The sequence below is a fragment of the Gossypium hirsutum genome, chromosome D08, assembly GCF_007990345.1.
Source record: "Gossypium hirsutum isolate 1008001.06 chromosome D08, Gossypium_hirsutum_v2.1, whole genome shotgun sequence".
In the NCBI taxonomy this organism is placed as follows: domain Eukaryota; kingdom Viridiplantae; phylum Streptophyta; class Magnoliopsida; order Malvales; family Malvaceae; genus Gossypium; species Gossypium hirsutum.
This window is the reverse complement of record NC_053444.1, coordinates 26,960,423-26,984,801: the sequence shown is the minus strand read 5'-3', so window position 1 is coordinate 26,984,801 and position 24,379 is coordinate 26,960,423. Positions and strand designations below refer to the sequence as shown.

At 36.4% G+C, this 24,379-nt stretch overlaps 1 pseudogene; it reads left to right on the top strand.

Annotated features, from left to right (window-relative positions):
- Window positions 1–240: 240 nt before the first annotated feature.
- LOC121220313 (uncharacterized) lies at window positions 241–24,379 on the top strand (annotated as a pseudogene).

Sequence of the window (24,379 nt, the reverse complement as noted above, 5' to 3'; positions counted from 1 at the left end):
AGTGATCTTGTTTGTTTGGGCCGACTAATACTTGTCCTACATATTGGCTCAAATGAATTATTGTCGACTTGTGGTTACTCTTTAAAATCATTTTCTTCATTGGATGAGACTTTGCATGGTAAAGGTGTGATAAATCAATTTAATTGTTTGAATCACGAGTGTTTGAATCCTTTTGATCAAGTGTGGGTTGGGATATGTGTTTATTTGAATGAACTGTTCATATTTGAAGAATTATTTCCCATGACTAGGTCATTGATGAAATTGGAAAATCCATTTGGAAAGGTAAGGCTTATCTATATTCTTGAATTCGACAATAGCTTATCTGCTCCAATTGTGATTGAAAATTTGGTAAGAGTTTGCAAGTTTTTAGTTCATCGTGTCATTTATAATTTTCTTTATTGTGTAGGTGACACCTTGAAGTGGCTTTGCCCTAAAGAGGGAGGGCAAGTAACTAATCGGTGTTATTTTCAATCTATTCATGAATTTCAGGTTGTTGGGCATAAGTTTGTTAAATTTAACAACCAAGGGGGCTTTGTTAAGGAAGGATATTTCGCGAGCAAATGGCCCGATTTGGGGACAAATCGCTTTAAAGAGGGAGGGAATGATACGACCCGCCCCCGGGAACGGCTATTGTTTCAGCCTACAAGCGAGGCTCATCGTGTTTGCAAGCTGGACGTAGCTCAATTTTATTTTGTGGAGCTTCAATTAGCTTATTTCCAGCTCTTTACAACCTCAATGAGCTCGAACTAGCTCAATAAACTCATTTTAGTTTCTTTTAGTTTTGCATTTTTTTTTATTTTGCTGGAATAAATTTTAGTTAATTTAGTTTAAGCTAATTAACTAATTTAACTAGGTGTTAATTGTGCCTTTAAGTCATTTAATGTGTCTTATTATCTTCGGCATTAATAAGTTGAGTTAATTAATTTGTCTTGATCTAGTTAAATTAAAGATGTCTTGATTTTATTTAGTTTGTCTAAATTTATACATGCATTAAATCTGTCCAGCCGAATTTATGTGTCATGTTTATTAATATTCAAGTTGTCACAATGATAATTAGGATGTTCACATTATGTTTTTAATTAAGTTCATTTGTGTTATGTAGGTGCACCCGAATTTGAAGATACATTGGGCAGATTCATGCATGTAGATTCAATGAATGTGAAGGTGCATGTGCAGCTGGTTTAATGCATTAAAGTTGATTAATTTTAGTGTTTTTCAAGGCAACTATTCGGCCAAAAGTGTCCAAGTTGTTCATCCCTCCAAGCTTGGCCGATTCTCTTCTCAAGGGAGCATAAAGGCTATTCACACCATGGCTGTTCGGTTCAGCCATGTTCACACCATGGGGACTCTTCAAAACCTTCCATTCACACCCCAAAAAGGCTGCTCAATTCCTCTTTTAATGCTGGTCGTTTTTCATCAAGAGTTGCCTAATGAATGAGTCAATTAAATTCATTAGGTGAACTTGGCTGCTACATGAATCTCCGAAATTCATTTGATCAATTTGGAAGCTTTAATTTTTGGTCACCATTCAGCCGAATCTACATTGGCCAATATACATGGATTTAAGCTGAATTTATTTCAATGTTTGCTTAGATATTAAGTCTTGAACTTGTCTATTCGGCTACTAGTCACTCAAGCTATAAATAGTTGCTGAATTTCTTGTAAAAGGACTTTTTGCCAAATTTCTGAATGAAATATAATTTTAGTGAGAAATTCACTCTCTTTATTCTCCAAAGCTCAAATTGACTTATCTTCAACGAGTGGCGTCAATCTGACTTTGTTCGAACTTATCACCCATTGGTGTGGCGTTCTTCATACCGTAGGTTCCTATTTTGCTAAATAGAGGGTCTCGGTTTTTATCCTATTTCCATTTCTTTCTTTGAAACCTTAAGCCCGGGTCCTTATTTGATAATAAGGGTTCGACCTTGTTTCATCGAATTACCCAGCAAACAACAACCCATTAAACTCCTTTGTTCCTAAAGCCATCCAACTTCAAACACCAAGACTTGAATTTGATTCAATTCCGATACTACCTAATTTCGATCGGGAAAGATTACGACTCGTCTTTACATCCGAAACGAGCTCGTATCAATTGGGCCCGTAGGAAGAGGAAAGATGGCTTGGACATCATTTTGAGCTTGCGGGCTCTCAAAGGCCTCCCTTGGGCTTGGGTTTGTATCATCATCCACGAGGCCGGGGTCGTATCAGGATGCTGTTTTTGCTTTAAAAAATTGAGATCAGTTTAGAAATCAACCAAGAACACCCAAAACGCCCAAAATCTGATACCAAATGATAAAGGGACGCACGCGGACCAAGATCGAGTTGCCAAGTCACGAGAAACTCCTACGAAAGATCCTAGATGAACAGATCTGAAATCAAAAACAAATATTAAGATTAAACCGAATTAGATTTGAATTTAAAATTCCCAAATTCAATTAAAAGAGCAGCAAGAAGAAAAGAAATAGAATCGATGAATCAAACGAAATTGAGAAGAAAGAAAAGATGCGAATCTGCCAAGGAATTGATTCGGCCAAGAATGCCCAATTTCCAGCAATCAATTGATTCCCAAATTGAAAGAAATCCAATCGGCCAAACCCTAGGAATTGGGGATTTTTGGGTTCGAATGGGTGCTTCCAATAGGAGAACAACTTAAACGATGAGATCTTGAGTTTAATCAATGCTGGAAAACAAACAAGAACAGCAAAATATTAGATGAGAAATCGGCACAAGTATAAGCAAAGAAAAGTAAAGAAAGAAATCGAAAACAGCAAGAAATAAAGAAAAGTCCTAAGAACCCTTGAATTCCCTAAAGAATTCACAAATTCCTTCAAACGGCTCTAATCTCCCCTCCAAAGAATATCGATGGCAAGAAGAAGGTTGAAGATGGCTCCCACAATCAAAAGATTGTTAAAACAATTTCTAAAGAAAACTCAAGAGAGAATTCTTGGAGAAACCCCAAAGAAAATTCTGCACTCAACAAATCTGAAATTTGATAGAAAAAATAATAATAAGATGTGTACAAAGGGTGGCTGGCCAATGCTTATATAGGCCTCCAACAAATCCTAATCTAATTAGAAAACTTAAAAAATTTAAACTTAATTAAAAAAAACAAAGGAAAATTCGGCCATGCATCCTATTGGGCTGTTTTGGGCCGAATTTAACATGTGATATTCCTAAAACTTAAAAATTAACTTAAACAACTAAAATGTTTACAAATTGGGCCCTTTGACATTTTGGCCTTATTTTCAACTTTAAGAATTTGGGCTTGTGATCCATCTCCTACCGAAACTGGGTTGTTGACGCTCGTAATGGAGATCCAACGCGCTTTGGCTGCAAGATTCGGTTTCTTGGACCAAGATTTCCAAGATTTGAAATCTTGATTTTCTTGATTCTTGAAATCGCTCCGAACAGCAAAATTGGGCCAAGATTCGATTTCTTAATTTTCTTGAAAACAAGAAAGTGAATCTTGATTTTCTTAATTTGAGCCCATCACCTTCTTAAGCTTGGGTTGGGCCTTTGTGACTCGTATCAGGAAGACTGCTTTCAAAACAAAGCATGGGCTTTACGAATGGCTCGTTATGCCATTTGGCTTAACGAACGCCCCAAGCACGTTCATGAGGCTTATGAATCATGTTCTAAGACCTTTTATTGGTAGATTTTGCATAGTATACTTCGATGATATATTGATCTATAGTAAAAACTTGGATGAACATGTTTTACATCTAAAGGCTGTTTTGGAAGTATTGAGAAAAGAAACCTTGTATGCTAATTTGAAGAAATGTGATTTTTGCACTAACAAGGTTGTGTTTTTAGGTTTTGTTGTTAGCTCGGAGGGTCTTGAAGTCGATTAAGAGAAGATCAAGGCGATCCAAGAATGGCCCCGTCCGACGAATGTCTCCCAAGTTCGAAGTTTCCATGGATTAGCAAGTTTTTACCGACGATTCGTGCCAAACTTCAGCACCTTAGCCGCACCCTTAACTGGGGTTATTCGTAAGAATTCTAATTTTGTACGGGGAGAGGAGCAAGAAAAATCATTTCTGAAAATTAAAGATTGTTTAACTCATGCACTATTATTAGCTTTGCCTAATTTTGATAAAACTTTCGAGTTAGAGTGTGATGCATCAGGTTTAGGTATTGGAGCCGTGTTGATGCAAGATGGACGTCCTATCGCGTATTTTAGCGAGAAACTCAACGGTGCCGTTTTAAACTACCTGACGTATGACAAGGAGCTCTACTCGTTGATTCGAGCCTTAGAAACGTGGCAGCACTATCTTTGGCCCAAAGAATTTGTAATACACACCGACCACGAGTCCTTGAAGTATTTAAAAGGGCAACAGAAATTGAATAAGAGGCATGCTAAGTGGGTAGAATTTCTCGAATCTTTTCCATATGTTATTAAATATAAAAAAAGGTAACGAAAACGTAGTGGCTGATGCATTATCTCGAAGGTATGTGTTGCTAAATATTTTGGATGCAAAATTGAGCGGGGTTGTATTCCTTAAAGATTTATATGCCAACGATGCTGACTTTGTGAATTCTTTAGGTTATGCGCAAAAGGAGCCTACGAGAAGTACTATTGACATGATGGGTACTTGTTCTGAGAAGGAAAGCTTTGCATACCCCAAGGTTCCGTACGAGAAGTGTTGATTGAAGAAGCCCATAGCGGAGGATTAATGGGGCACTTTGGTGTTGCTAAGACATTAGCTACATTGCATGATACGAACTCGTCTCGTGATGTTTTGAGTCGTATGTGTTGCCCAATCGTGAATTGAGTAAGGATGGATTCGTTTCGGTTTTAAAATGACACAAAATAGAGATAATGGCTTCAAACAAAGGTAATAAACAAAATAAAGAGGAAACAATAACAAATTAATTGGCTAAGACCGAAAATGAACCAACATTAACGAATTGTTGACCCGAATCTCAAATTGGTCTTTAGGTGTTTTTCGGTTAAAGGAAACAGGAAAGGAACCTTGACCCACTATCAACTATGATAGGAACCAAAGGTATATTGAACGCCACACCAAAGGTGATAAGTTCAGCAATAAAGAAAAGATGGACGCCACAAGCAATGCTTGATAAGTCAAATCAATTCCGAAAGAACAAAGAGAATTGGATAGCTTACAATTCAAATATTTCATCTATATTCAGCAAAAAGTTCTTCTCTCTATGGCTGATTACATCTATTTATAATGCTAAAACAAGGTAACCGAATGGTCAAAAACATCCACTTAATGTGCCATAAAACTGATGTCTTTTCTTATTCTTTGAACCAAATAACTCCTTCCATAAAATCACTTTAATTCAACTGATTTGAATGTCTTTAATGGCTTAGAAAATGACCCTTGAGTTGTCCTTGGCTAGTTGAATAGACACCATCTCTTAACCAGCTCCTTAATGACATTCAAAGGCTTCATTAATTTCTCTTGAAAGCTCCAAAAACGGCTGGAAGTGGAAGAGTTGCTGCTGAATTTTAAAGGTGATGCTATCCCGGTCGCATCATGTTACGACACAACTCGATGCTACCGAGATTGGCCCAAACTCGAGGGGCCCAAGTGCAAAATGAAGTTTTTAATTTCAGTTTGTCAATTTGGCAGCTGGAAAATTGATGCAACCTTAGCACGGGAAATTACTACCGAATCCATTGAGCTGCCACGAGGACCAATAACTCGATCACGAGCTAAGAGATTTCGAAATGCAATAGCAAGCTATGTGGAACGAGCTTGGGAAGAGGGAGTGGCCGAATTTGATAGTCGTGCTTCAAACCGTTCAAAAGGCGTTACTTGCAATTTATTGCAAGCTGAATTTGTTTCTTTTAATTAACTTGTTTTAGTTTAATAAATAAGTTGCTGATCAATTAATTTAACTTATCTTAAAGTTTTAATACATGAGTTAGTTATTGAACTTTATTAAATAAGATGCTTCTTAATTGATCTAGTTCCTAGGATTATTTATTGATGCATAAATTAAGTTCTTTAAATTATGCTTCTTTAATTAAACTAGTTGCTGGAATAATTATTGCATATATGTTTTAGTTCATTTATTTAAGTAAGTTTAATATGTGCTATGATTAATAAGTGTTTTAATGTGTTTAATAAACTCATTTTAATGTGTTTATTGCAGGTGACTTTTTAGCTTATAGTGGTTACAATTCAAGGCTATTGATGTGATCCTGATCGCATCATGTAATGTCACAACCCAACACCGTCGAGATTGGCCTAAACACGAGGGCCCCAAGTGCAAGATGAAGCTAATTTTTAGCTCATTTGAATTTCTTTTCGTGTGGTTCAACTCATTCGAGCTCAAGTTAGCTCATTCGTGCTCAAGTCAGCTCATTCAAGCTCAATTTAACTCGTTAGCTCTTTTAATTTAATTTGCCGGAATAAATTAATTAGTTGAGTTAGTTATTTTAGCTCAAATAATTACTAAGTGTTTAATTAAGAAATCTGGACATTTTAATTATGTTTGTTTATTGCATGTTTAATTTGTTTTCATTATTACCTAGCATAAATGTGTTTGCCATATTACAATTATTTAATGTGTCTTATTGCTGATTTATTATGCCTAAGCTGTTATTTAATGTTCAGCCAAATTTAATTAACTTGTCTAGGATGCTGAATTAAATGTGTCTTAGTTGCCGAATTTATTGATGTTTTTCATTAGTTTCAGCCGAATTTATGAGCATATTTATTGATCAAATTGCTGCCAATTTAATTTGTCTTAAGATGCTGATTTTTAATGAGCAGATATTAATGACCGAATTTAATTATTTGGCTACAGGTTTAATGGCTTGGACGGCAATTTAAGGAAGTGGATGTTGGCCGAATTTAATGTACAGCAAGACATGCATTAAAGATGTTGTTCTACATGCAAGGAACGGCATTAAAGGAGTTGTTTGTGCTTTTTCATGTGGCCATTTAATGGACGAAATTAAAGAAGCTGCTTGCTGATTTAATGTGCAGCAAAGACATGAATTAAATGAAATGTTCCCATGTATGGAACGGCATTTAAAGGGAAGCAAAACATGAATTAAATGAGATATTCACCATGCATGGACGGCATTAATGAAAGCATGCAAGGGGGGACATTATTGAACAGCATTAAAGCTGGTATTGCTTCGGGTACAGCAAAGAGCTGTTGTTTGGGGAATTTCCAAGTGACCATTCGGCCAAAGCATGTCTGTTGCTTAATTAACCAAGGTTGACGTTTCATACTCCCAAGAAGCATTTAGGAGCTGTTTTGTGTGCCCAAAACGTCAATAAAAATGGTCAAGCTGTTCAACTCACAAGGAGGCTTCATTAAGGTGCATTCAACTTCATTGGCCGAACCAAGACCCCTTATTCAGCTCACCAATACTTCCATTAATGTCCAGCTGAATGGATTACATCTAGAAGCTGTCCAATTGACTTCTTCATGCATGAAGCTTCCCAAAAATGTCTTAGGAAGGTTGCTGGAAATTTCTAGTCTCTTTTGTTTTAATTTTGGCTGACCATTCAGCATCTTATTAGTCCATTCGGCTACCTTAGGAATTTAGCTATAAATAGCTTGCTTTGTATTCGTTTTAAGGTTAGACAATATACTTTTAAACTTTATATGAAATCTGATTACTTTGTGAGTTTGTTTTCAACTCTCATTGTTCTCCAAAGACTCGTCTGACTTATCAAGTAAACCTTGTGGCGTCAACCCGTCTTTCTATCCGAACTTATCACTTTAATCCCAAAAGTGTGGCGTTCGATTCGTACTGAGGTTCCTATCATTTTTGATAGCGAGTCGAAGTTTCTATCCACTTAACAAACCTTCCATTGACACCTTACCAACCTAAGCATTCTCATAAGTTACGGGTTAACACACTACTATTGTGTTAGTTCGGCTTTTGAATCCTTAGCCAAATTACATCCATTGTCTTCTAATTCATTTCCTAAACCAACAAAACTCTTTTGAGCCTAAATAATTCCTTTTCTTCTAGCCTATTTTGTAAAGCTTTCAAATTACTCCAATTCACAATCGGGCACATCTACGACTCAACTCTCCTTCCTGAGCCGGGGCGTATCATTTGGTATCAGAGCTAGCTGAATCGGAGTAAGATCGACGTTATCGGTATTACGGTATTGTAAAAAAAATAAAATAAACTTGAAAAAAAATTCGAAAAAAAATTCAAAAAAAGTTTGTATTCAATTTATTTTTAATTTTTGTATTTAGTATTGAAGAAAAAAAAAGAAGAAAAAAAATTTGGAATTAAAAAAAATAGAAAAAAAATCGAAATTGAAAAAAAAAAAGAGTGATTGAAATTCATTTTGGGTTTGTAAAAGCATTGCTTATTGCCCGAAGGACCATATCTATATAGCCACACTTAACCATTCCTATTTTGTTTGATAGCCTACCATTTCCGACATCATTACCCACCAAGCCAAATCAATTTTGTAAGCCGACGCCAAACGGTATTGATTCGTCGATTTAGTTTGCGAAGAACTTTGAGAGGCAAAAATCGAGTGGAAAAAAAAGGCAAGAGTGATTGGTGAGACCATTCGAGAGAAGTAAAAGCCATATTGTGTGAATTTTATTTGTGAGTGAAGTGTGAGTTTTGTTGTGTGATTAAAAAAAAATGTCTCAAGAAGAATTTTCCGAATCAGAATTCCAATATTTGATGCAAGAAATGCGTAGAATGGTGAAATCAAACTTTGATAAATTGCATGATAGATTGGATCGAATAGAGACAAGAGCCCAACAAAAGCAAATTTCATCGAGTCATGAGATGGAGTTAAGATTATCCCGACGACACTACTCGACAAGAGACTCTTATCAAGACGTTTATTCAACAAGGCGTTCGAGACCAAGAGAAGCAAACTCCGAGTTTGAGTCCTTCAGAGATGATAAACGAAAAGGTAAACATGTCTCTACAAGTGCCTCAATTTATTCATCTACGAAGGATTATTTACGAAGAGGCGAACGTGTTTCAAGAGTGTCAAAGTACTCGAATACGGAGGGTTATTCACAAAGAGATGATCGTGACTTGCATGATGAATCTGCCATTTCTTTCGAACGAGAAGCTTGTCGTTATGGTTCTTATAAGTTATCATCTTCTTGTAATGAAAGAACAAGACAAAAAGAAAAAGAGCGCGAGCAAGAAAATGAACATGAAAAAGAAATGAAAGAAAAGGAAGATGAGTGGGAGATAGAAAAGAAAATTGAAAATGAGATTGAGAATAAAAACGAGTGCGAAAAAGAAAAGGAAACCGAAAAAGAGAGTGAGATTGAAGGAAGAAACGAGAGTGCAAAAGAAATGAGTGATATGGTAAAAGAAAGAGGATTTGAAAATGAGTTGGAAAAAGAAAGAAATGAAAAGGATGAAAGTGAAAAAGAAAGGAGTGTTGTTACTAACCATCCTATGAATTTTCCTTATTTTGTTTCTACTTTTCAGGTTTCTCGAAATCCCATCGATCAATTTCAACTTCAATACTTTTCTAAGGAGAAACGATTTCGATTAGTCGAGAAAGGTAAGATCGTAGATGACCCTAGTCCACAAGTGCTTAAAGGTAAGCCATGTAAGGGATCTACTGTATTTGAGTCTTCTCAATCTTACTTGATTCTTGATGACGAGATTAGCAAAGACTTAGTTTGTGAGAAAGTTTTTCATCTTGATCTGATTGGAAATCATAATTTGATTGTTGATAAATGTGTTTTACATAGTAATGTGAAATATCTTTCTGCTCATAAGCCTATCATTGTCAAGATTGATCAAGAAGTAAGTCCAGGTAAGCCCAAACAAAAATTGGGATTGTGTGATGAAAAGTTGACATCTAATCTGTTTGCTTGTGATGATCATGTGAATTATCTAAATTCTGGTGTGAACTTTTCTTGTTTACGTGTGCGAATGAAATATGAAGGGTTTGATTGCTCGAATGTATGTATGCCTAACTCCTATTTGCTTGACATGTGTGAAGTCTTGGTGAAGAAGAAATTTTCGTTGCGTTGCGAAACGACCAATGAAAATTGCGTTTTTAAACCTGGGATATACATTCCTAAGTTAACGTCAAGCCAAGCAAGAGGAAGCTTCGTTTTTGACCCCGGAGATTATTATTCTTTGTTCTTGTTAAAAGGGTTTGGATTTTGCAATTTTGACTTTCGAGATTATGCCTTTCGACTGTTTTGTGGTTCGGATTTGTTTCTATCCATGAACTTTTTGATTCATTTTGGAAAGGTAAGACCGAATTTCATTTTTGATCCTGGCATTGGGTTAAGCATCCCAATTTTGAATAAGCATCTAAAAAGATCATTTGTGTTTATAATTTTTAGTGTCTCTAATTCCTTTCATTCTCGTGTAGGTGACACTCTAAATTGGTTCCCTCCAAAAGAGGGAGGGCGTGGAAATAATTCAAAATTTTCTCGAACCATTCGTGATTTTCAAAGTTTTGGCAATGATTCTATTCGGGTCATGAACAAAAAGGTTCGAGCTCTTGAAAATTTTTTTTCGAGCAAGTGGCCCGATTTGAGGACAAATCGTCTTCAAGAGGGAGGGTATGATGTGATCCTGATCGCATCATGTAATGTCACAACCCAACGCCGTCGAGATTGGCCTAAACACGAGGGCCCCAAGTGCAAGATGAAGCTAATTTTTAGCTCATTTGAATTTCTTTTCGTGTGGTTCAACTCATTCGAGCTCAAGTTAGCTCATTCGTGCTCAAGTCAGCTCATTCAAGCTCAATTTAACTCGTTAGCTCTTTTAATTTAATTTGCCGGAATAAATTAATTAGTTGAGTTAGTTATTTTAGCTCAAATAATTACTAAGTGTTTAATTAAGAAATCTGGACATTTTAATTATGTTTGTTTATTGCATGTTTAATTTGTTTTAATTATTACCTAGCATAAATGTGTTTGCCATATTACAATTATTTAATGTGTCTTATTGCTGATTTATTATGCCTAAGCTGTTATTTAATGTTCAGCCAAATTTAATTAACTTGTCTAGGATGCTGAATTAAATGTGTCTTAGTTGCCAAATTTATTGATGTTTTTCATTAGTTTCAGCCGAATTTATGAGCATATTTATTGATCAAATTGCTGCCAATTTAATTTGTCTTAAGATGCTGATTTTTAATGAGCAGATATTAATGACCGAATTTAATTATTTGGCTGCAGGTTTAATGGCTTGGACGGCAATTTAAGGAAGTGGATGTTGGCCGAATTTAATGTACAGCAAGACATGCATTAAAGATGCTGTTCTACATGCAAGGAACGACATTAAAGGAGTTGTTTGTGCTTTTTCATGTGGCCATTTAATGGACGAAATTAAAGAAGCTGCTTCCTGATTTAATATGCAGCAAAGACATGAATTAAATGAAATGTTCCCATGTATGGAACGGCATTTAAAGGGAAGCAAAACATGAATTAAATGAGATATTCACCATGCATGGACAGCATTAATGAAAGCATGCAAGGGGGACGTTATTGAACAGCATTAAAGCTGGTATTGCTTCGGGTACAGCAAAGAGCTGTTGTTTGGGGAATTTCCAAGTGACCATTCGGCCAAAGCATGTCTGTTGCTTAATTAACCAAGGTTGACGTTTCATACTCCCAAGAAGCATTTAGGAGCTGTTTTGTGTGCCCAAAACGTCAATAAAAATGGTCAAGCTGTTCAACTCACAAGGAGGCTTCATTAAGGTGCATTCAACTTCATTGGCCGAACCAAGACCCCTTATTCAGCTCACCAATACTTCCATTAATGTCCAGCTGAATGGATTACATCTAGAAGCTGTCCAATTGACTTCTTCATGCATGAAGCTTCCCAAAAATGTCTTAGGAAGGTTGCTGGAAATTTCTAGTCTCTTTTGTTTTAATTTTGGCTGACCATTCAGCATCTTATTAGTCCATTCGGCTACCTTAGGAATTTAGCTATAAATAGCTTGCTTTGTATTCGTTTTAAGGTTAGACAATATACTTTTAAACTTTATATGAAATCTGATTACTTTGTGAGTTTGTTTTCAACTCTCATTGTTCTCCAAAGACTCGTCTGACTTATCAAGAACCCTTGTGGCGTCAACCCGTCTTTCTATCCGAACTTATCACTTTAATCCCGAAAGTGTGGCGTTCGATTCGTACTGAGGTTCCTATCATTTTTGATAGCGGGTCGAAGTTTCTATCCACTTAACAAACCTTCCATTGACACCTTACCAACCTAAGCATTCTCATAAGTTACGGGTTAACACACTACTATTGTGTTAGTTCGGCTTTTGAATCCTTAGCCAAATTACATCCATTGTCTTCTAATTCATTTCCTAAACCAGCAAAACTCTTTTGAGCCTAAATAATTCCTTTTCTTCTAGCCTATTTTGTAAAGCTTTCAAATTACTCCAATTCACGATCGGGCACATCTACGACTCAACTCTCCTTCCCGAGCTGGGGCGTATCAGCTGTTACACATTTAATAAGTGGCTGTTCAAGTTCTTTTGAGTTACAATTAAAGGGGCTGTTAAAAAAAGGAGCTTAAAGATCATTAAAAGGAGTTTTTAAAGAGCATTTTGTGCCCTTTAAAATTCAGCAGCAACTCTTCCACTTCCAGCCGTTTTTGGAGCTTTTAAGAGAAATTAATCAAGCCTTTGAATGTCATTAAGGAGATGGTAAGAGATGGTGTCTATTCAACTAGCCAAGGACAACTCAAGAGTCATTTTCTAAGCCATTAAAGACATTCAAATCAGCTGAATTAAAGTGATTTTATGGAAGGAGTTATTTGGTTCAAAGAATAAGAAAAGACATCAGTTTTTTATGGCACATTAAGTGGATGTTTTTGACCATTCGGTTACCTTGTTCTAGCATTATAAATAGATGTAATCAGCCATAGAGGGAACAACTTTTTTGCTGAATATAGATGAAATATTTGAATTGTGAGCTACCCAATTCTCTTTGTTCTTTCGGAATTGATTTGACTTATCAAGCATAGCTTGTGGCGTCCATCTTTTCTTTGTTGCTGAACTTATCACCTTTGGTGTGGCGTTCAATATACCTTTGGTTCCTATCATAGTTGATAGTGGGTCAAGGTTCCTTTCCTGTTTCCTTTAACCGGAAACACCTAAAGACCATTTTGAGATTCGGGTCAACAATTCGTTATTGTTGGTTCATTTTTGGTCTTAGCCAATTAATTTATTATTGTTTCCTCTTTATTTTGTTTATTACCTTTGTTTGAAGCCATTATCTCTATTTTGTTTCATTTTAAAACCGAAACGAATCCATCCTTACTCAATTCACGATTGGGCAACACATACGACTCAAAACATCACGAGACGAGTTCGTATCAAATTGGTATCAGAGCTAGTGAATTTGGAGTAAGAATCGACTTTGTCGGCAATAGGGTATAGTAGTTTCTTCAAAAAAAAAATTCAAAAAAAAATTCAAAAAAAAAAATTTGGTTTCCATTCAAACTCAAGAGATTGGATATCAAGTTGAAAAAAAATTCGTGAAAAAAAAATTCGTGAAAAAAAAAATTTCGTGAAAAAAAAGAAGAAGCTAGTTTTGAAATTTTGTTGTTGTTTGCTGCCCAAATTATAGTTATTACTACCTTCTACTATTTCACCACATCCAACCTTTCATTTCTTGATTCAAGCCTACTTTCCTTTGTCCTACAATATTCTTACCAAGCCCAAACATCAAGGTTGTAAGCCGACCCACAACAACTGCTTTTTAAGTTTAAATAATTCCTAAGAACTTAGAGAGGAGGAGTGAGTGGAAAGAGGCAAGAGAGTGGTGAGTTTATTCGAGAGTATAAAAGCCAAGGAAGTGGGATTTCTTTGTGAGTGGATAGTGAGATTCTTTGTTGTGAGTTCATTTTAAAAAAAAATATGTCATGAAGTCCGGAAAGAAATCAAAATGTGGAAGGAGGGTTCCGTCCCGTAAGAAATGTTGGAGGAGGAGTGCCAGATCTTACCCTTCAAGCAATTATGCGAGAGATGGAGCGATTATTTGATAGAAAACTTGAACCAATTGAAGATCGATTATATCGAGTCGAGAGACGAGAACAACGTGAGATGACTCCGGAAGATGCAAGACAAGAGAGAGAACGTCCAATTCAAGATCCTTATGAAGCAAGTGGACAAGAAAGTGATCACTCATCTACCCAAAGTGTACGACGTCGAGGCCGTCAACGACAACGAGGTCCTAGAGATCGTGAACGACCAGATGACAATCTTAAGAATATCAAGATGACAATTCCACCATTCCAAGGTAAGAATGACCCTGAAGCTTATTTGGAGTGGGAAAAGAAGATTGAGCTTGTTTTTGATTGCCACAACTATTCGGAGAGTAAAAAGGTGAAACTCGCGGCAATTGAGTTTTCTGATTATGCCATAGTGTGGTGGGACCAGCTTGTAACTAGTCGACGACGAAATGGTGAAAGACCCATCTCTACTTGGGGAGAAATGAAATTAGTCATGCGGAAAAGATTTATTCCATCATACTACCATCGAGATCTTTATCAATGACTTCAAAACCTTACTCAAGGAAATAGAAGTGTTGAAGATTATTATAAGGAGATGGAGATAGCGATGATTCGAGCTGATATCGAGGAGGATCGAGAGGCAACCATGGCTAGGTTCCTTGCAGGTTTAAACCGTGACGTTGCCAACATAGTTGAACTACAACACTATGTTGAAGTGATGGACATGGTTCACATGGCGATTAAGGTTGAAAAGCAACTTAAGCGAAAAGGAGTTAGTAGACCCTATGCCAATTCTTCAACCAACAAATGGAATCAAGGAGTCAACAAACCCCCTGTTAGAACAAAAGAGCCGACTGTAGCAGTTAAATCAAATCAACCCATTGGAGAGACAAGTCGAAATAAAAATGAGCAAGCGCCAAATCGCACGAGAGACATAAGATGTTTCAAGTGTCAAGGCCGAGGGCACATAGCTAGTCAATGTCCCAATCGACGAATTATGGTGATAAGAGCTGATGGAGAAGTTGAGTCGGAGGAAGAAGATGAAAATGAACCTGAAATGCCATCCGATGATGAAGATTTAGAGTTACCCGTTGAAGGAGAAATTCTTGTGGTGAAGCGTAGCCTCAGTATTCAAAGTGTTGAAACTGATCAACAAAGGGAGAATATTTTTGATGTGATCCGGCTCGGTTGATTGAGTCGATTCACTTGATTGCCCGATCGTCGACGAGAAGTTTGTTCGATTTTGTAGATAGATGGAGTTAGATGATTTTTTATAGCGGAAGTTGAGAAAATGGGTTCAAAAGATGGTTTGGATAGATGTTTGATAGGCTCGGTGAAATAAATAAATATTGTTTATAATTGAATAGTTCAAATGGAATAGAAAAATAGAACTCAAGCGAAGAACGATTCAATACTATATGAAGTATTGCCCCGGGACTTATATTGCTCAAGGTGGATTAAATGGATTGTCGAAGATGGACCTTGACCCGTTACCTATAGAGAGGTAGGAACCAAAGGTATAAAAAGGTGGATGAACGCCACACCAGGATGGTGATAAGTTCAAGAAGTCGGGTTGACGCCACTAGCGAGCTAGATAAGTCAGAACGAGACTCGTACGAAATAGGATAGGAGGAAACCTCACAATCAAGTTTTCAATAATCAAATTCTGTAACCTTTTACAATAAACAAGTAAGCTATTTATAAGCCTAAAATGCCTATTGATATTCGGCATCTATGTTGTTCACACTAACTTAAATTCTGTTCACACAGGTATTTAACATGTTCACACAAATAGCATTAAAATCCAGTTCATGCTTGAAGATGGTACATGAATTGGCCGAACCATCATGATGCTTTACTTGATGCATTCATGCATCCTTAGCCTTGAAGAATCTCCATAATTCCATGAATGTGCAGCTCTTTAATGATCCTACATCTCCCTTGGCTGAATGAGGCATTAATGTGCCTAAAATACTTGAATGGTCATCTTGAAAATGCATGAATCATGCATGAAACGTCCCATGTATTTTCCCCCATAAATATGATCCATGAATCTTCAAATACATGAACTTTCAGCAACTCCCTCTTGCATGAACGTCCCAAATGCATGTGCTCCTTTAAATGCCATCCATTGAACCTCAATTGTGCATGCACACTCCCATACATTGAACCTATCATGCATGAACCTTGTTTAATTACTCTCCAAATTCAGCTCACCTACAAAAACACATGAACCAAAATTAAATCACATAAAATTCAGCTGAACAAACATTAATATAATTTAGACACACTAATTAAACATAAATTAAATTAGACAAATTTAATAAAGTATTAACAAGACATATTAAATTCGGCCAAGACACATTTAAAACATGTAATAAGTCAAAACATAATTATGAGCTGTAGTAATTTAAGCTAAATTAATAAATTACTTAATTTATTCAGACATTAAAATAAATGAGTTGAAATAAACTTAAGCCAAGCTCAAACGAGCTAAAGTAAGCTAAATTAAGCTCATGTGAGCTAAATCGAGCTGGGAAAAACTAAGATTGAGCTTGTTGAGCTGAGATTGAGCTTCATCTTGCACTTGGGGCCCTCGTGTTTAGGCCAATCATGATAGCAACGAGTGGTGCCACAACATGATGCGATTGAGATCACATCATACCCTCCCTCTTGAAGACGATTTGTCCTCAAATCGGGCCACTTGCTCGCGAAAAATTTTTCGAGATCACAAGCCCTTTTGTTCATGATTCGAAAAGTATTGTTTTTAAAACTCCAGGAACCACAAATGGTTTGAAAAGAAAATGATTTAGTTCCATGCCCTCCCTCTTTAGGAGGAAACCATTCCAAAGTGTCACCTACATAGAAATAGAACGAATTAGTGACACTAAAATTTATAAACTCAAACGATCTTTCCAGAATCTTATTCAAAATTAGAATGCATAATCCAATGCCGGGATCAAATGTAGAAGAGGATCTTACCTGTTCACAATGGTTTTCCATACTTGGTAATAAAGGATGCATCAGAATCAAATCAAATTTATAATCAAAATTTATCAAGGAGTCCTCCAAATGATCATGTAATCTAAGTTCCACTCGATCAATCTTACTTAAACATGCAGAATTTATATAGCAAGGCAGATTTGAGACACCATCTTCAAATTCAAATGCACTAACCATTTTACATGCCATCGTCTTATCACATATTCGGATCAAAAGAAAATTAAACAAGCATGCCTTTAAACATTCATATGTCTCGATTCTGTTAAACAAAAATAAACAACATTCTCCACAATCAAAAATTTGATTGTGTCTTAACAAGCCAACAAGATTCACACATCTCGTTTTCAAACTTAGTGACAAAGCATCATACAAGCAACGATTGTTTACTTGGTCATTCAAACAAAATTTACAATGCTTGCCTTCTCTCAAAGATGAACTAGAATAGCGAACTCCAGGGTTGAACACACGATATTGTTCACTCGTTCCAAAATGCAGTGCGAATTTCTTAATTACCAACAATTCACACAAGTGGAACAAAAAGAATTTGAGCATGCATATGTTCAAACATTCATACATCGTAAATCTCATTCGAATAGACTTGTTCAGACATGGGGAATTTAAAAAAAATAGAAAATTCAAATTATCACAACACACAAGTAGACTAGGTGTTTCACATGCCAACTTTTTATCACAAGAGTTCAAAATTTGTTTGTGCGGATTTATTCGTACTTCAGTAAAATTCTTGCCAATACCATACTCATCAATAGGAAAACACTTCTTACCACTATGGAAGGTGTAATCACCATCATTCAGAATATGATAATCAAACAAATCGAACTTTGTATGTGAATAATCTTTATCGCACACTATCACACTTTGTTCATGCTGATCTAATCGAACGCCTTCAATAAAATTGCCAACAACAAACTTATCATAGAAAAAAACTTTTCAAAGCACTAGTTGAAACAAAATCATAAATAATAGATGAACGAAAATTAACCAATTCAATGGGGAAAACCCTTTCGCAAAAACAATTTTCAGCAATCTTGTCATAAACATGTGAGTAAATGAGTTGAAACTCGCTCAACAAGGAACCCTTACCTTGCTTACCATTGGAAATGTGACAATCATTTTTATCTTCCAACTTACCTCTTTCGATCAATTGAAAACGTCTCTCGGTAGAAAGGTAATGAAGTTGGAACCAATCCGTGGATGGAATCTTGCAAACCTGAAACAAAGAAAAATCACAAGGTAATTTCGAAAGGGGGTTAGCAAAAGAATTCCTCTCTTTTTCGTGATTACTCACTTCACTCGTTTCTTTTACAGACACTCTTTCTTTTTCACTTGATTTCTTTTCAAGCTCTCTTTCAATTTCTTTTTTCGCTTTTTCTTTTTCAATTTTCTTTTCTTCATTTTCTTTTTCTCTCACTTTTTCGATTTCTTTTTCTTTTGCAATTTCTTTTTCTTTTTTGTTTTCTTTTTGTTTTCTTTCAATTTCTTTTTCAATCTCTTTCTCCTTTTCTCGCTCAATGGATTGCTTCATTTTGAATTGGTCTTCTTGCACTTGTTCCAGTGTGAGCGGCGCTAAAGTGATTTTCCTTCCTTGATGCTTGAAGGAATACCTATTGGTACGTTCATCGTGAATGACCTTTCGATCCGATTGCCATGGTTCTCCTAGCAACAAATGGCAAACTTGAATAGGCACAACATCACAAAGGACTTCGTCTTGGTATCTTCCGATGGAAAATGCAACACGCACTTGTTGAGTAACTTCAAATTTGCCTTCAACACCAAGTCCTTGCAGTTGATAGGGTCGTGGATGCTTGGTAGTGGCCAAGCCAAGTTTTTTTACCATTCGAATACTAGCCATGTTTGACCTACTTCCACCATCAATAATGAGGCAACAAACTTTATCGTGGACACGGCAACGCGTGTGAAACATATCTTCACATTGTGGTTCATTTTCCAATCTTTGAAGGATTGCACTAATCTTGATGTCAACGATAGTAGGTGTCAAATCTTCTTTATCTTTGTCGAATTGTCGAAATTCAGATCGCATTAGCCTTTGCATTTCTTGTCTCCACATTTGGAATTCAAATTCAGAAAATTCTTCAGACATGCTTCAACAAAATATTAGAAAACAAAAGTTAAATTAGAAAGAAAAATAATTCTCACCACAAATCTCTCAAGTTCGCTCAAAAAGAAAAATTCACTCACTCGTGTTTGAACTCTCTTTTAGGTTTTTTTTTTTCGAATGAACTCACGCTCTCTTGCCTTTTACCACTCGACCTCGTCTCACAAATTCGTAATTCGTCTCGATAGACTTAATTTGCTGCTTGAGGGTCGGTTTCAAAATGGGTTACAAGCAATAATGTCGGGTGTAGGGTAGGCTGAATAAAGAAGAAAATTGGTTTAAAATGTGGTGTTGGGATGGTAAATAATGGTAGGAAGGGAAACTTGATGATCGGAGTAAATAAGAGAAGAAAATAAAAACTCGCAAGACTTTTCACTTTTTTTTTAAACTTGATTTTTTTGCTCACCTTTTTTTATTTTCTTTTTTTTTGCTCTATTTTTTTCACTTTTTTTATGAATTTTTTTTTTCAATCAAATTTTTTTTTCGAATTTTTTTTTGATTTTTTTGTTACTCCTATACAATAGTAAGCTAAATACAAGGGAAAAAAATTAAATTACAACTCAAATTTTTTTTTGATTTTTTTTTCACGTTTCGAATCTACTTGCGGCCTTATTACGAATGTCGGCGCTCCTCGTTTTAGTAGCTCTGATACCAAATGATGTGATCCGGCTCGGTTGATTGAGTCGATTCACTTGATTGCCCGATCGTCGACGAGAAGTTTGTTCAATTTTGTAGATAGATGGAGTTAGATGATTTTTTATAGCGGAAGTTGAGAAAATAGGTTCAAAAGATGGTTTGGATAGATGTTTGATAGGCTCGGTGAAATAAATAAATATTGTTTATAATTGAATAGTTCAAATGGAATAGAAAAATAGAACTCAAGTGAAGAACGATTCAATACTATATGAAGTATTGCCCCGGGACTTATATTGCTCAAGGTGGATTAAATGGATTGTCGAAGATGGACCTTGACCCGTTACCTATAGAGAGGTAGGAACCAAAGGTATAAAAAGGTGGATGAACGCCACACCAGGATGGTGATAAGTTCAAGAAGTCGGGTTGACGCCACTAGCGAGCTAGATAAGTCAGAACGAGACTCGTACGAAATAGGATAGGAGGAAACCTCACAATCAAGTTTTCAATAATCAAATTCTGTAACCTTTTACAATAAACAAGTAAGCTATTTATAAGCCTAAAATGCCTATTGATATTCGGCATCTATGTTGTTCACACTAACTTAAATTCTGTTCACACAGGTATTTAACATGTTCACACAAATAGCATTAAAATCCAGTTCATGCTTGAAGATGGTACATGAATTGGCCGAACCATCATGATGCTTCACTTGATGCATTCATGCATCCTTAGCCTTGAAGAATCTCCATAATTCCATGAATGTGCAGCTCTTTAATGATCCTACATCTCCCTTGGCTGAATGAGGCATTAATGTGCCTAAAATACTTGAATGGTCATCTTGAAAATGCATGAATCATGCATGAAACGTCCCATGTATTTTCCCCCATAAATATGATCCATGAATCTTCAAATACATGAACTTTCAGCAACTCCCTCTTGCATGAACGTCCCAAATGCATGTGCTCCTTTAAATGCCATCCATTGAACCTCAATTGTGCATGCACACTCCCATACATTGAACCTATCATGCATGAACCTTGTTTAATTACTCTCCAAATTCAGCTCACCTACAAAAACACATGAACCAAAATTAAATCACATAAAATTCAGCTGAACAAACATTAATATAATTTAGACACACTAATTAAACATAAATTAAATTAGACAAATTTAATAAAGTATTAACAAGACATATTAAATTCGGCCAAGACACATTTAAAACATGTAATAAGTCAAAACATAATTATGAGCTGTAGTAATTTAAGCTAAATTAATAAATTACTTAATTTATTCAGACATTAAAATAAATGAGTTGAAATAAACTTAAGCCAAGCTCAAACGAGCTAAAGTAAGCTAAATTAAGCTCATGTGAGCTAAATCGAGCTGGGAAAAACTAAGATTGAGCTTGTTGAGCTGAGATTGAGCTTCATCTTGCACTTGGGGCCCTCGTGTTTAGGCCAATCATGATAGCAACGAGTGGTGCCACAACATGATGCGATTGAGATCACATCAATTTTTCACACTCGATGCCACATTGAAGGCAAGGTATGTAGTATGATCATTGATGGTGGTAGCTGTACTAATGTAGCTAGTATTATGTTGGTGGAAAAGCTAGGTTTGGCTACAACTAAACATCCAACTCCATACAAGTTGCAATGGCTAAATGATGGAGGTGAGCTGAAAGTAACAAAACAAGCTGTGGTGGCATTTTCTATTGGAAAGTACCAAGATGAAGTGGTGTGCGATGTAGTTCCTATGCATGCGGGACATCTACTTTTGGGACGTCCATGGCAGTTTGATAGGCGCGTGATCTATGATGGTTATACAAATCGCTATACATTTAAGCATCGAGGCAAGAATGTAACTTTAGCGCCATTGACCCTAAAGCAAGTGTACCAAGATCAATTGAAGTTGAAGGAAAAGATTGAAAAAGAGAGAGACAAGAAAAATGAAAAAAAGAAAGAAAAAATTAAGGGAGTGGAGGTAAAAGTACGAGAGGAACAAGAAAGTCAAAAAGAAATTGAGAGTGGTAAAATGAGCGTATTTGCGAGAGAAAAAGAGATAAGAAAATCATTGTTGTTGCATCAACCCGTACTTGTACTTATGTACAGGGAATGCTTATTTGATGCTAACGAACTTGATAATTCTTTACCTTTCTCTATTGTTTCTTTGCTTCAGGAATTCAAAGACGTTTTCCCAGAAGATGTGCCAAGTGGATTGCCTCCTTTTCGAGGTATTGAACACCAAATAGACTTTATTCCCGAAGCCACAATTCCAAATCAACCAGCTTATCGAAGCAACCCAGAGGAAACTAAAGAGTTGCAACGACAAGTGGCGGAATTAATGGAAAAAGGCTATATACGGGAGAGTTTAAGTCCATGTGCGGTTCCCGTTCTGTTGGTGCCTAAAAAAGATGGTTCATGGAAGATGTGCGTAGATTGCCGAGCTATCAACAAAATTACCGTCAAATACCGACATCCCATTCCTAGACTTGATGATATGTTAGACGAGCTTAGTGGAGCAAAATTGTTCTCTAAGATTGATCTAAAAAGCGGGTATCATCAAATTCGTATGCGGGAGGGGGACGAGTGGAAGACTGCGTTTAAAACTAAATACGGTTTGTATGAGTGGTTAGTGATGCCTTTTGGCCTCACCAATGCACCGGGTACTTTCATGAGGTTGATGAACCACGTTTTGAGGTCATTCATTGGTCGTTTTTGCGTAGTTTATTTTGATGATATTTTAATTTACAGCAAATCATTAACTGAACATCTTGAACATTTGCATGCTATTTTGAAGGTTTTACGAAAGGAAGTATTGTATGCAAACCTTAAGAAATGTAACTTTTGTACTGACAAAGTTGTTTTTCTAGGTTTTGTTGTAAGTGCGAATGGATTAGAGGTGGACCAAGAGAAGAATAAAGCAATACAAGAATGGCCACGACCGAATAACATCAGCCAAGTTAGAAGCTTTCATGGCCTTGCAAGCTTCTATAGGAGGTTTGTACCGAATTTTAGCACTCTTGCTGCCCCATTAACCGGTATTATCAAAAAAAAATTCACCTTTTATTTGGTCTGATGAACAAGAATCTGCTTTTGTTAAAATCAAAGATTGCTTGACTAATGCTCCACTTTTATGTTTGCCGAATTTTAACAAAATTTTTGAGGTAGAATGTGATGCTTCTGGAATAGGAATAGGTGCGGTTTTAACGCAAGATGGGCGACCGGTGGCTTATTTTAGCGAGAAACTTAATGGAGCTACGCTCAATTATCCCACATATGACAAAGAAATGTACGCATTGATACGTGCATTAGAAACATGGCAGCATTACCTTTGGCCTAAGGAGTTCGTTATACACACGGACCATGAGGCTTTGAAGCATTTGAGAGGGCAAACTAAGCTTAACAAACGACATGCAAAATGGGTAGAATTCTTAGAATCCTTTCCATATGTGATTAAGTATAAGCAAGGTAAGGAAAATATCGTTGCAGATGCTTTATCGCGAAGGTATGCTCTTTTAAATTATTTGGATGTTAAGTTACTTGGTTTTGCTTATTTAAAGGAATTATATGCCGATGATTCTGATTTTGGAGAAGTTTACAAGTTATGTGTGCAAGGTGCGTATGACAGGTACTATCAGCAAGATGGATTCCTATTTCGAGAAAATAAGTTGTGCATACCCCAAGGATCAACTAGAAATTTGCTGGTTCATGAAGCACATAGTGGGGGGTTTAATGGGACATTTTGGTATTGCCAAAACTTTGGCCGTTCTTCAAGAACACTTTTATTGGCCAAAGATGAAACGAGATGTGGCTAAAGTGTGCAATCGCTGTATTGTTTACAAGAAGGCGAAATCAAGGGTCTAGCCACATGGACTCTATACTCCATTACCGGTTCCAGAAATGCCATGGATGGATATTTCTATGGACTTTGTTTTGGGTCTTCCTAGAACAAAGAATGGCAAAGATTCTGTGTTTGTTGTAGTTGATCGGTTTTTAAAAATGGCTCATTTCATTGCATGTAACAAAACTGACGATGCTTTAAATGTTGCCAATCTATTTTTTAGGGAGATTGTACGATTGCATGGAATTCCAAGAACCATTGTTTCGGATCGAGACACTAAATTTCTCAGCCACTTTTGGAGGACTTTATGGGGAAAGATTGGAACTAAGCTATTATTTTCCACAACAAGTCATCCCCAAACTGATGGCCAAACAGAGGTTGTTAATAGAGTTCTGTCAACACTACTGCGGGCCATTATACGTAAGAATTTAAAAACTTGGGAGGAGTGTCTACCTCACATTGAATTTGCATACAATCGATCGGTACATTCAGCTACCAAGTTTTCACCATTTGAGGTAGTGTATGGATTTAATCCCTTAACTCCATTGGATTTATTGCCTTTACCTTTTGATAAATTGGTGCATGTAGATGGAAAGAAAAAGGCAGATTTTGTGAAACAATTACATCAGCGAGTTAGGGATAATATTGAACGAAGAACGGAGCAATATGCACATCAAGTTAACAAGGGCCGTAAACGAGTAATATTTGAACCTGGTGATTGGGTTTGGATTCACATGCGCAAGGAGAGATTTCCCGTTCAAAGGCGATCCAAACTATTACCACGAGGAGATGGACCTTTTCAAGTCTTGGAGAGAATTAATGATAACGCTTATAAGTTA